A 15,632-nucleotide genomic window follows, 5' to 3' on the forward strand; every position below is an offset into this window, starting at 1 on the left:
TAGAAAAAAACATTTATAGTACGACACAAATTAGATGTAGCATCGGAAAATGCAATGGAATGAAAATAAAATCGATTACTGCCGATTTACACAACCAATAGTAACAGCTCCCTATCGCGCCATTCGCTATCGTCGCTATAGATCCAAGCGTCCGAGAAGGCAAGTGCATGTAAATCGACGCGTCAAATTGACGAATATATTAGATCATATTACAATTTATTACGTTTTTGTAAAGATCATATGCGCATGAGAAATAAATATTGATAATTTGGGATAGCGTACTCAATTCGGATGTGATCGGTTTTACGAATTTTGCCGATGCGACATCTAAGTTGTGTCGTACTATACTTTTATATAAGTATGTATATAAGAGTGTATTGTCTGGCGCTGAAGTGATATAAAGAGATCTTTTCGTCTATCATTGGCGATACTTATATAATACTTAATCCTATCTATACTCTAGAATATATAGATAATTACGCCTTTGATAGGGTGAAATAATTTAAACAAATAAGTGTTTTCATTTTTCATATATGTGGTGATAAAAACAAATAAATAAGAAATTTAATTAGCAAGGAATATAAGGCTTGTTTTATTATATTTATTTATTATATCCTTGGAATAAACAAGCAAGATCTGCGTCAAGTCACACAACTTTTTTTTTTTAAAAGAGGCGGTATATTCATTGCTGACTCATTGAGATCGCGAATATAATTATTACGGTGTAATGTGATTGTTGATGGTTATTTGGGTTCTAGACTAAATGTTTTTCTTTTGTGGTAGATTGATTGTTATTTTAAATTCAAGATAATGGTTTAGAGGTTAACCTACTTCCTACTTCTGGTTCTAAAAATATTTATATGTGATGAAAACTAACAATAATAATTCTTTGCACAGTTTTTCTGAACGCGCCCGTAAACGTCAAACATGGCGGCCCGTTGAACTGTCACGTCGTTGAATTTCACGGATTTAACGTCGAAATATCTCGACTGTACGAATTCTGCGGATGTGTGTCGTCGACTCAGAATCATTATTTTTTAACGATCTATAATCGTGGATAGGTTTCGATATCAAAAAATCAAAATCAAAATAAACTTTATTCAAGTAGGCTTTTATAAGCACTATTGAATCGTCATTTTACAATTAAGTGAAGCTACCACCGGTTCGGAAAGTAGATTCTACCGAGAAGAACCGGCAAGAAAATCAGTAGTTACTCTTTTTTAACATTTAAAAAATACAAAGTCATGTTAATTAAATACGATTATTTAAATTAATATATCCTGCTTGGAAGTCAACAGGTATTAATGTGATCTGATCTATATCTGCACGAAATTATTAGTTAGCTTTCCAATATTACACAAAACTGTCATTATTCTTGTTCGCATTTCGATCTCCCCTTGGAACACTTAGACAGGAGTAGCAGTGCCTCATCTCATTGCCTCCACTGGTGACAGGAGGGCTGGTTCGTTCGCCCAGAGGATCGGAATTGCGATTCAAAGGGGACTGCTAGCATTCTTGCTACCATTAAAGAGTCAAAATTTATACAGTAACTATTTATATATATTTAAGGGCTTAATGTTAATGATAGCCGAGATGACCCAGTGGTTAGAACGCGTGCATCTTAACCGATGATTGCAAGCAAACCCATGCAAGCACCACTATATATATGTGCTTAATTTGTGTTTATAATTCATCTCGTGCTCGGCGGCGGAGGAAAACATCGTGAGAAAAACTGCATGTGTTTAATTTTAACGTAATTCTGCCACTTCTGTATCCACCAACCCGCATTGGAGCATAGAAGAACACGCTCCAAAACTTCTCCTCAAAAAGAAGAAGAGACAAAAAAATTAAAACGAATACCAAACGCTCATATAAATAAATAATGGACAACACCACATACTAAATCGTTGTTGTTTTGGAAAATCAGAAATGAAGGCACCACAAACACCCAGACCCGAGACGACATAGACAACGAATGATAATCTACATCGACTCGGCCGGACGAACCCGGGACCTCGGAGTGGCGTAACCATGAAAACCGGTGTACACACTCGACCACGGAGGCTGTCGTAATAAACCTGTCAAGTTGACATCTTGCATCCAAGCTCACCGGAAATTACGTATTCAGTGTTGCAATTAAAAAAAAAAACATTACAAATGACATCCATTTAGGAGATGTGCACAAAAGTGTTTAATTAAAAAAGTTTTCCTTATTGAGCGATGGAAAAAATGTGAATAGTTACGTTTTTTGTTAAAACTCGAGTTTTAAACGAAATAAATGGCGAGTTATAGTTGGAAGTTATTTGAAAAGGGCCTAAGGTGAAGTTTATTTCGTATTTGTAAGGACTTTACGTGAAATATATATTTTATATTTGTAAGCGTCCGTATAGTACGACACAACTCAGATGTAGCATAGGCAAATTCAATAAAACCGATCACTGCCGATTTACAACCAACAGAAACAGCTCCCTATCGCGCCACTCGACGCTATTCGTAGCTATAGATTCCCGCGTCAGTTCGACCCGAGACAGCGAGTGCGTGTAAAGCGACGCGTCGAATTGACGAATATATTAGGTCGTATGATATTACAAGTTACGTTTGTGTAAAGATCATATTCACACAAGAAATAGATATTGATAATTTGGGATAGCGTACTCAATTCGGATGTGATCGGTTTTACGAATTTTGCCGATGATACAATTATGTCCTACTATAAATATTTCGCGACATACGAGAAAGGGGGTAGTCCGATACGGACACTTCTAACATTATCAAGATCTACCCGCAAACTCGTGAACAAGACTTTCGTAGACAATATCGAGCTAAACCAAATAAAAAAACAGTAGTAAAAATATGTATTTAATTATAATCACAATTTTCATGTGCCTAATTCTTTGAAACATTTATTTATTTATAATGCCACTGTATACCATTACAGGATTGTGTCCCAATTCGATATTACAGCACTTAAAACAAAACAAGTTTAATATATCTATCCATGTTATAATATAATACTAAATTAAATTGTATATAATATATTCCAAGCAGTGATTATTGTGAGTTCAGTCAGGCAACAAAACAAATCCTCTCTGTCTGCTATCGCATTGAGAGTACGTAACGTGCGCGTCAGTGGTGCTTCCTTGAGCAACTTGGTTCGCCCGGTGGGCACCGCTAGCAACGACGGTCGATGTCTGACAATATATATAAGTAATTATGAGACAACATCACATACATTACTCTGATCTAAATGTAAGTAGCTAAAGCACTTGTGTTGTGGAAAATCAGAAGTAACGATACCACAAACACCCAGACCCAAGATAACATAGAAATCTAATGATAATCTACATCGACTAAGCTGGGAGTCGAACCCAGGACCTCGGAGTGGCGTACCCATGGAAACCGGTGTACACACCACTCGATCATGGAGGTCGTCATATGACAGATGAAAATCTGCCATATGTCCAATACGATTGGGAGTATATGTCAGTGAAGATTATGTCAGGCCTTACGTCTCCAGTCACGATAGTATGCGTAAGCGATCCCGTGTAAAGTAAAAGTATAGTAACAGCCTGTACATTTCCCACTGCTGAGATAAGGCCTAATAATACTATTTATCAGAGACAGAGAAATTGTGGCATTATTAACAACTCTTCACTAACACTTATGAAAATACTAGCTGAGCTGTGACCTTGTACGCAAAAATATTCTTACAAGAACTACCCTCTCCTCAAACAGGACCGATCGGAATCACATAAATACGGCAGAACGCTTAGTAACGGGTTTAATGTTTGACTGTCGGTCGATTAGGTTCGGTACTGTTCGTATCGGACTGAACTTATATACACATTACCTCTCTCATTTTCATCGTCCTCCTGCCATTATCCCAATTTTATTTGGGGTCGGCGCAGCATGTCTTCTCCTTCCATACTTCTCTGTCAGACGTCATCTCACAAGTAACATTCTTTCTAACCATATCGTCTTTCACACAATCCATCCATCGTTTCCTTGGTCGTCCTCTACCTATATATCCATCCACATCCAGGCTCAAGACCTTCCTCACAATATGTTCCTCATTCCTCCGCATTACATGCCCATACCATGACAGCCGCCTTCCACATAACTTCTCGTCTATCGGTGTCACTATCAAACTCCCTCTTATGTACTCATTCCTTACTCTGTCCATTCGCGTAACACCACACAATACCTCTCTATATATTACAATGTTTCTTGTGTACATGATTAAGTCATATACTGATTGGTAATTGTGTTTAATTATAAATAAATAAATAAAATTTTAACAAAAAGAAAAACCGACTTCAAACAAAACACTATTTTAAAACAAATAAAAATGTACTAAAAAGTAATAAAAATAATTGCATATTTAATATATTTTTGAGAGTCCTCCTAGGTAAAATGAAATGAAAAATATTAGACTACTTAAAAGTCGATTTACGGTTATATAACGTAGTTATAGTTATTGTTATATTTGGAGCCGGTGTCAGCCACAGGCACACGCTTCAACAATCAAAAGAAAGAAGCGATACGAGCCTCTTGATTGACCCAGTATAATATCATATAAAAGGTAATTTGTAAGAAACATTTCTTAAAGTATTCTCGTATTGTTTTTTTATAGGTATAGTATAGGGTTGGCTGACACCGACTCCAAATATAGCAATAATTATAACTACATTATATAATCGTAAATTGACTTTTAAGTAGTCTAATATTTTTCATTTCATTTTACCTAGGAGGACTCTCAAAAATATATTAAATATGCAATTTTTTTATTACTTTTTAGTACATTTTTATTTGTTTTAAAATAGTGTTTTGTTTGAAGTCGGTTTTTCTTTTTGTTAAAATTTTATTTATTTTTTGATTTTAAGTGAAGCTGATGTAGACTAACATTTTTTTCTTAATATGGATAGATCAAGCGTGCCGTTTATATGAATCAGAAACTACTTCGGAGACAATTTCAAAATAAACTTTCGAATAAAGCAAAAATAGACTTTCGAAAATGCGGCTTTAATACGTCATGCGGCATTAACTACAAGGTACCACCCTCGAAAGAGCTGTAATCGACCTCAGTAAAAAAACTTTGCAAAAGAGCTATTCGTATGCTATGTCGTACATCATATGACATCACATCACATACACAAAATTTGATTAAAGACAGAAAGAAATTCTGCCCCAAATCGAACTGTAAGCCGTTTAGGAGTTCCGTCAATACATAGTATAAAACAAAGTCACTTTCTCTGTCCCTATATCTTTAAAACTACGCAACGGATTTTGATGCGGTTTTTTTTTAAAAGATAGTGTAATTCAAGGGGAAGGTTTGTGTATATAATAAATGAACAATATAGTAAAGAAACACTGACAATTTTCAACCGACTTCCAAAAGGAGGAGGTTATCAATTCGTCTGTATTTTTTTTTTTTTTTTTTTTTTTTTTTTTTTATGTTTGTTACCTCATAACTTTTCACTGGGTGGACCGATTTTGATAATTTTTTTTTTGTTTGAAAGGTAGTGCTTCTCGTGGGGTCCCATTTTTTTTATTTTTTTTTCCGATGATGGTATCCATGTGAAAACGACATAAGTCTTAAATTTGCGTTATATATATGCGCGACAAATAGGTGAATAACTGAAAATCACGTTTACCAATTTCGATAATTCTTTTTTTATTATAAAATATATACTTCAAGGGTAATTTGGTGAAAGTTTGGTAAGGTTCTGAGCACAAGATCCATGACAAAGTGACGGAACGGAAGGGAACGGAAAAATTCTGAGGAGCACGTTAGCGATACTCGGTCGAATCTTTTATTTATAGGTTATTTGGATATTTGAGTCACCTTCCGTAATGTGGTTATGTTTATGTAATTATCATAGTCGAATATTATAATCAACTAGCTACCCACCCCGGCTTCGCACGGGTGCAATACTGATACTAAATATACTACAGAATTTGTTTATATACGACATCACTTCGCAAACTTCTAAAATTATCAGTGTTTCTTTGCTATATTGTTCATGTATTATATACACAAACCTTCCCCTTGAATCACACTATCTTTTAAAAAAAACCGCATCAAAATCCGTTGCGTAGATTTAAAGATATAGGGACAGAAAAAGCGACTTTGTTTTATACTATGTAGTGATGGAACTCCTATACGGCTCGCAGTTAGGGTGCGATATGGGGCAGAATTTCTTACTATCTTTAATCAAATTTTGTGTATGTGATGTGATGTCATATGATGTACGAAATATAGTTGGTCTTTTTCAAAGTTTTTTTGCTGAGTTCGATTACAGCTCTTTCGAGGGATCCTTGTAGTTCACGCCGCGTGACGTATTAAATCCGCATTTTCGAAAGTCTATTTTTGCTTTATTCGCAAGTTTCCTTTGAAATTGTCCTCGAAGTAGTTTCTGACTCATATAAACGGAACGCTTAATCTATCCATATTAAAAAAAATTAGTCAACATCAGCTTCACTTAAAATCAAAAAATAAATAAAATTTTAACAAAAAGAAAAACCGACTTCAAACAAAACACTATTTTTAAACAAATGAATATGCACGAAAAAGTAATAAAAATAATTGCGTATTCAACATATTTTTTAGAGTCTTCCTAAGTTAAATGAAATGAAAAATATTAGACTACTTAAAAGTCGATTAACGATTATATCATGTAGTTATAATTATTGTTATATTTGGAGTCGGTGTCAGCCAATAAAACCCTACAGTATATCTATCAAAAAACAATACGAGAATACTTTAACAAATATGTTTTTTACAAATTACCTTTTACACAATAATATACTGGATCAATCAAGGGGCTCGTATCGCTTCTTTCTTTTGATTGTTGGGGCAAGGGCACCGTGGCTGACACCGGCTCCAAATATACCAATAACTATAACTACATGATATAATCGTTAATCGTTAAATAAATAAATATATAATAATAATAAATTTTAAGTAGTCTAATATTTTTCATTTCATTTAACTTAGGAAGACTCTAAAAAATATGTTGAATACGCAATTATTTTTATTACTTTTTCGTGCATATTCATTTGTTTAAAAATAGTGTTTTGTTTGAAGTCGGTTTTTCTTTTTGTTAAAATTTTATTTATAGAAGTATGCAATGTGATGTCGTAAATAAACAAATTCTTTAGTATATTTAGTATCAGTATTGCACCCGTGAGAAGTCGGGGCGGGTCGCTAGTTGATTATAATATTCGATTATGACAATTACATGAACATAACCACGTTCCGGAAGGTGATTCAAATATCCAAGTAACCCATAAATAAAAGATTCGACCGAGTATTGCTCACGTGCTCCTCAGAATTGTTCCGTTCCCTCCCGTTCCCTTAATTTGTCATGGATCCTGTGCTCAGAACCTTACCAAACTTTCACTAAACTACCCTTAAAGTATATCCTTTATAATAAAAAAAGAATCATCAAAATTGGTTAACGTGATTTTGAGTTCTTCACCTATTTGTCGCGCATATACATAATGCAAGTTTAAGACTTATGTCGTTTTCATACGGATACCATCATCGGAAAAAAATAAAAAAATAATGGGACCCCACGGGAAGCACTACCTTTCAAACAAAAAAAAAAATTTCAAAATCGGTCCACCTAGTAAAAAGTTATGAGGTAACAAACATAAAAAAAATAATAATAATAAATAAATACAGACGAATTGATAACCTCCTCCTTTTTGAAGTCGGTTGATAAAGAACTGATAAGTATAGGTTAGTCAATCGTGTTATTTTTTTTATTTAATTAATCATAGGGTTTGTTAGAATATATATTTTAGCCTAAGTTACTCCTTATTATATAATTTATCTGCCAGTGAAAGTCCCGTCAAAATTGGTCCAACCGTTCCAGAGATAAACCGGAACAAACTGACAGAGAAAAATTGTAAAAAATGTTATTTTGGTATATGTACCGTGTATACATACATATGCATTGAGTAATAAGGGCTATTTTAATATTACAAACAGACACTCCAATTTTATTATTCATTGAAATGAAATGAAATTTGACAATCGATCTTTATGTAAATAGAAAAGCACTACATATTTATAAATTTATACGTCAAACAATATTTGTAATAATTTGACGACGAATAAATAATAATTTGTTGTTGAAATGATTACGAGGCGCCATATTTGTTTATAAGTTAAATACTTTTGGTATTATAAAATGGAAATATTGAATAATACTGTAAGACCTTTGGGGAGGTACCATTTATCATGAATTTTAGCTGAAACTTAAACTTGAGCCGAGATGGCCTAGTGGTTAACCGATAATTTCGGGTTCAAACCCAGGCAAGCACCACAATATATGTGTGCTTAATTTGTGTTTATAATTCATCTCGTGCTCGGTGAAGGAAAACATTGTGAGGAAACTTGCATGTGTCTAATTTCATTAAAATTCTGCCACATGTGCATTCCAACAACCCGCGTTGGAACAGCGTGGTGGAATATCGAACCTTTCCTCAAAGGGAGAGGGAGGCCTTAGACCATCAGTGGAAAATTTACAGGCTGTTAGTTTACTAAACTCAAACTCATCTCTTATACCTTCAAACGAGGCGTAAAGAGACAGATGCATGCGTAGACGGCTAGTGCATCTCATTCTTACTGACTGTACTGGTCGTCTTCGCGTTTGGACACCACTTCCACTTATCAGGTGGAGTGGAGGCATATATCTACCCGGATATAAAAAAAGTTTAATAGTATTATAATATTGAGCCAAATTTTAGTTCCCAAGATTGCAACGCTTCGCGATTTTACTGATTGGTTAATACAGGGTTATTGGTAACTCGACGTATATCCGTTAGGAGGTGATAGGGGTGACTATTTGCAATCATTTTAACCCCCATATGCATGATCCAAAAGTGAACCATTTTTGAGTTATCGCGTTTTTTAGCTTTTTCAAAATTTGTCAAAAATGCAACATCAAAAATTTATTTAGAACATATCAATAAAAATCTATTTTTTTCTTCTGATTTATAAAAACGAATAAACACTGGATATTTATGATTATATGCACAATCATTATCAGCCGAAATTTAAAAATGGGAAGAGGAAACCGATATTATTTTAATATTTTTTCCTCAAAAATGCCTTACAAACTAAAAAAATCATAACGAAACTTGTTCTGCAGATTATTTAAAAAAACACCGTTTTCTTAGCTTTCCAAAAATGTATAAAAACTAGGATTTTATTTCATAGCAACCGAAATAAAATGACCAGAAAGGACGCTGGAGGAAATTCGTATTCGAACATGAACGAATTCGTACTAAAGGTCGCTCTTTAAAATTCCCACAAAATTAACTAAAAATAATATCCAATGAAAAAAACTTGCTTAATACAAATTTAAAATAAAATTTAGAAACAGAAGCAGTTCGATAGCTAATGCAATTTCAGTAGTTCGGGGTGGCCAAAATAATATTATCGTTTTACAATGATGCCCCAATCTCTCTAACTTTTGTTATAATGCCACGCTATCGTCCAATTGTTTTCTAATGACAGCTCAATCATATTTAAAATAAGAAATAGTGTTACATGTCAGTATTAAATGCTATGCCACATAAAATAATATTAATTACAGTTTTACAAATTATTGATCAATTATATAGCTCCTGCTATATTAATAATATGCAGTAATGATGTGATATAAATTATGATATAGAATCAAATGTCATAAAAAGGCTGAGGTTACTCTCGTAACACCAAGTTATAAAAAAGACATTTTGTAATATATCCTAATTAAAGTATCAATAAGCGAATGCGAGAAACTCTCTATAACAGAGCACAGCACACACAGCATGTTCTACAATGAATAATGCAGGATTTTATCCTTATCATTATTCTCACGAAGAGGTCCCGGAAAGGAGAGTTATTTTTTGGAAATTCGTGTTTCCTGTGCTCAGTATGAGCGATAATCTGCTTTACAACAACAACAACAACAAGAACAACAGCCTCTAAATTCCCACTGCTGGGCTAAAGGCCTCCTCTCCCTTTGAGGAGAAGGTTTGGAACATATTCCACCACGCTGTTCCAATGCGGGTTGGTGGAATACACATGTGGCAGAATTTCTATGAAATTTGTCACATGCAGGTTTCCTCACGATGTTTTCCTTCACCGCTGAGCACGAGATGAATTATAAAGATAAATTAAGCACGTGAATCAGCGGTGCTTGCCTGGGTTTGAACCTGCAATCATCGGGTAAGATGCACGCGTTCTAACCACTGGGCCATCTCGACTCCATCTACTTTACCGCACGAGAATGACGTATTGCGTCGCAATGATTCGATATTTAGATTCAAAAGGTCATAAGAGTTTACGACTTGATAAAGTAATGAATTTGAAAACTGACGAAGGTTTTCTTACTCTGACTGTACTTATCACTCGGTGGTATAGTTATATCAAAGATATAACTGTCAATGAGATTATCAAAAAACGCTTCCGCTTATGACTTGTACGTTTAAAACTTATAATTCAAAGAATAATAAAAATTTTATCGTCCAACTTCGATGTAATGGGAATTTTTCGACTATTATCCGACCACGGATAGTGGATGTGTAATATTTCAAGTGACTTTTAAAATGGTCGGGTTATATTGATTTGAACTTTGATTTGTTTGCAGAAGAATTTAAAAATTAGTATTATCTTCACTTGGTGGTAGGGCTTTGTGCAAGCCCGCCTGGGTAGGTATCACCCACTCATCAGTTATTCTACCGCCAAATAACAGTACACAGTATTATTGTGTTCCGGTTTGAAGGGTGAGTCAGCGTAACTACAGGTACAAGGGACATAACATCTTAGTTCCCAAGGTTGGTGGCGCATTGACGATGTAAGGAATAGTTAATATTTCTTACAGCGCCATTGTCTATGGGTGATAGTGACCATTTACGATCAGGTGGCCCATATGGTTGTCTGCTAACCTATACCATAAAAAATATCTATACATCTGCATTTATAATGTTAGCTTTTGCCGCGGCTTTGCTTGCGTAAAATATGAATATATTTATTCTATGATCAAATCACACCGTCGGTTGCCTGGAAGAGATCGCTATGTAGCTATAAGGTCGCCAAAAATATACGCCTGTTATATCAAGGGCAAATCTATGTTATATTTATTTTTATTTCTGTGTTCAGAGGCAGATTTACAAATCTGCCGCTACTAGGCTATTCAATTTTTGCCGCCCCTACTTTTTTTTGGCAACATTTATGATTTGTGTTCTATCGTCCTCATTACATCGGCTTTTTCCCGTTATTAGTATGATTATAAACTAGGTGATATTTCTGTGAGCTACTAGATTATTTTTTCAATCCGCTATGTAGTGACAAGTATACGGATTACGGATGTAATGTGTATACATATAATTATAAGTTTTGTTTTTAATTTCTGTAAGATAATAACAAATTTGTGCTAAATCTGCTCTAGGCTCCAGCCTACTTAGCCTATTGGTAAATCCGCCACTGTCTGTGTGGTGTACAATAAATAAATATGAAATATTTACAAATTAACTTAAAATATTACATTTATGTAAAACCTCTTTGTTTACAACACTGTTTTCCAATTAAAAAGTAGCCTATGTCCGTTCTCGAGCTCTAGACTATTTGTGTACCAAATTTCAGTTAAATATGTCCAGTAGTTTTGGCGTAAAAGCTAGACAGATAGAGTTACTTTCGTATTTACATTTTTTTTTTCTGTTTAAAAAATACTTTGAAAATGGTACCTTTATCAATGAAAAAAATTAAAAAGATACTATCTGTGACGTAATTCGAGATAATGTTTATTATTTTCATAGATTTGGTAATATTGATATTACCAACCTTAGGAACTAAAATGTTTGTCCCTTGTGCCTGTAGTTACACTGGCTCATTTCATACCTAAACAAATATTAGGTATTGTTTGATATGATGAAATGGATTTTAAATGGACCCAGAATCTTGACCATACAAGTATTTATTTTACGCCTGGAGTTAGGCTCGGATTCCATCATAGGACACTAATTACTGTAAATTGCACATTTACAACAGCATTGTAAATCAGTTTATTTAAAAAGAGCAACTATGCGAGTTTCTTGCCGTTTCTTCTCGCTAGAAGCTGCTTTCCGAAACGGTAGTATTTAATTGTTGACGATTCAAAAACGCTTAATTGTGAAGTTTACTTGAATAAAATTGATTTGATTTGATTTACACAAATTGAGATTATTATTAAATCTAATTATTAAAAAAATTAATTAAGCATAGATTTTACTTTCTAGTTGTTTGTTCTTCATGCACTGTATTTAAACCAAAATGTTAACTTAGTGATTACATGCACTCTGTTACTATTTCAGAATGAAGTGGTTTCCTGTAACTGAGGTAGCACATAGCATCTTAATTGTATTAATTTAAATGGTTGTATTTGTGTATACTTTGTTGGCGATCCAATAAATAAATCTACCAAAAGTCTTGTCAGTAAATAATCTAGAAATTCCGAGTTCCAACTTCCAACGTACGTGGACTTAACGGACGGGCCGCCATCTTGAATGTCAATTCGTCGGAGTTTAAATTTAACTTCGATTTATTTCACACGAACGATTTACTGTGAGTTAACTTTAATGACATTTTCTCTTGGTGATGTTCCTGTAGTAACTTGCACACGTCAAACGATTTCGGCTTTTCTTGTCAGACAGCGTCTATTTGTGTGTTTGTGTGTGTGGCTGTTTTACTTTACCGTGCGCATGTGTGAAATTTAACCATAGGCGATATGATTAGTGTTTAAAAAAAGTAAAGTAAATTTCCCACTGCTGAGATAAGGCCTCCTCTTCCATTAAGGGGAGGTTTTGGAACATATTCCACCGCGCTGTTCAAATGCGGTTTGGAATTAAACACATGCAGGTTTCTTCACGTTGTTTTCCTTCACTGCAGAGCACGAGATGAAATATAAACACAAATTAAGCACGTATATATAATGATGCTTGCCTGGGTTTGAACCCGCAATCATCGGTTAAGATGCACGCGTTCTAACCACGCAGCCATCTCAGCTCGTAGTTTTTAAAAACCATTTTATAGTATTAAGTAGAGGTTAATGAACCCAGTAATATTTTAATTTTTTATTTCTAGTACATATTTGTCGAAAAATATCACATTAAAAATTTCATATTTAAATAGCGCGAAAACGTTATTGGGCGATATGGCGCTGCGATGGTTTCGGTGACGTCACTTGCCTGTATTTTATTCTCTGGTACATATACCTAGTAGGCAAGCAAGGTTAACAAGCAAGTGACATCATCATAAGCCCGGCCAATCAGCAGCGTTCTGTGTCACGTGACAAACGTTTAAAAAATGATTTTTTTAATAAATTAATAATTATTTTAAACTTTTGTTGATACGCAACCATTTTTAAAGTCATAATCAATATCAATTAAAATAATTAACACTTTATTTTTCGCATTGTCAAATAGCCCATTAACAGCTTAGTTAAGATGTAAAATCTTTATTAACTGACATTTAATTGATTAGTTTAGTGATAGTAGTTATCATTCTTGAACTTTAAACTTTCAAATCAACTTCAGCACGGACAGACTCTCTCAAATTAATAATATTAGTGTTAGATATGGCGCGACTCTGACGCCATGTCGTCTAAAACATTTTATTCCATTCTATTTAAGATCTTTAATAAAACTAAAATTGTATCAAGATCTGGCAATGTTACAAATATTAAAAGGTTTTCTAGACGCGTTATAAACAGCCTTGTGTAATAGAATATCAGCTGTTAAGATCTTAAATATAGCTGGCTACGAAAAACCTTTTTTCATTTGGAATTAATTATTATATTTTTTTTATGGTATAGGTTGGCGGACGAGCATATGGGCCACCTGATGGTATGGTCACCATCACCCATAGACAATGACGCTGTAAGAAATATTAACTATTCCATCGTCAATGTGCCACCAACCATGGGAACTAAGATGTTATGTCCCTTGTGCCTGTAGTTGCCTCACCTTTCAAACCGGAACACAACAATGCTGAGTACTGTTATTTAGCGGTAGAATAACTGATGAGTGGGTGGTAGCTACCCAGACGGGCTTGCACAAAGCCCTACCACCAAGTAATTATATAAGTTTTTAATATTATTTAAGAGTGTATTACTTTTTATTAAATTCAACAGCGCTGTAAGTGCCTGTAGTGGTGTATCACGCTGCACTGGTCCGTGTAAATTACATAAGACTTTTTGTGAATGTGATGGTGTTTCAAATAAATAAATAAACTAGCGACCCGCCCTTGGAACGTGCACTGCTGATAGTAAATATACTACAGAATTTGTTTATTTACGACATTACATTAGAAACTTCTAAAATTATCCGTGCTTCTTTACTATATTGTCCATGTGTTATATACAAAACCTTCCTCTCGAATCACTCTATCTATTAAGAAAAACCGCATTAAAATCCGTTGCGTAGTTTTAAAGATCTAAGCATACATAGGGATATAGGGACAGAGAAAGCGACTTTGTTTTATACTATGTAGTGTTTGAATTTTGGCTAAACTTACTTTGCGAAATGCTATCTGTAAATTGTGTGTGTTTTAAAACACTAACTATTATTGCTAAGACCTTAAGGATTTTACAAAGTTCACCTCCCAAGGGTGCTAAATAGGGGATGAAAGCTTTTATCACAAGGAATTCAAGTATATGTAATGCTTGTTGACTATCAGACAGGATATATACATAAGTCAAAAAAAAAGTCAGTAAAAGATTATGCAAACGATATATATGTATACTCAAGTTTATTTTGATTTTATAAATTATATACATATATAATTTTATTTAACTAACATGACTGTATTTTAAATGCTGAAAAAGAGTACTGAAACTATTAAATTTTGGGCGGTTCTTCTCGGTAGAACCTACTTTTCGAACCGGTGGTAATTTCACTTAATTGTTAAATGCTCTTTTCAAATAAACAGATTTACAATGCTGTTATTTACAGTAATTAGTGTCCTATGATAGAACCAGAGCCTAACTCCAGGCGTTTCTTTCTAAATACTACTCTTTTAATGAATAATATGATTTATTTATTAATTTAGTCTTAATAATCTTTTTAAATTTTGAAAATGGTAAATTGATTATATTTTCCATGAAAGGACATAGGCTACTTTTTTGCCTGTTTACAACCAACTCTCAACTACGAGATAGAAGCTGCGGGCAGCTACTAGTATTTATTAAGATAATAACAACACAGGATAAATATTTTATTCATTATGTAAGTATCTATAGTATGTAAATGTATATATTTATAATGTGTATGTATATTATATATTTATGGAATATTTATTTATGTATCGTATATATACATATATTGTATCTATTTTTTTATGTATTAAATTTGTACACCCCTACCATCCTATCTCTCTCCTCTACCAAAGGTTGCCTGGAAGAGATCGCTGTTTTAGCGATAAGGCCGTTTATTGTACATTTTTCTTTTCTTTGTTTTTGTTTTACTCCTATTATTTTTGTCTATATTGGTGTGCAATAAAGAGTATATAAATAAATAAGATATATTATCGTAATCAAATCAGTGTGGAAACACAGATACACTTATAGTACGACACAACTTAGATGTATCATCGGTAAAAT

This window comes from Vanessa cardui, chromosome 30 (assembly GCF_905220365.1).
Source record: "Vanessa cardui chromosome 30, ilVanCard2.1, whole genome shotgun sequence".
Classification (NCBI taxonomy): Eukaryota; Metazoa; Arthropoda; class Insecta; order Lepidoptera; family Nymphalidae; genus Vanessa; species Vanessa cardui.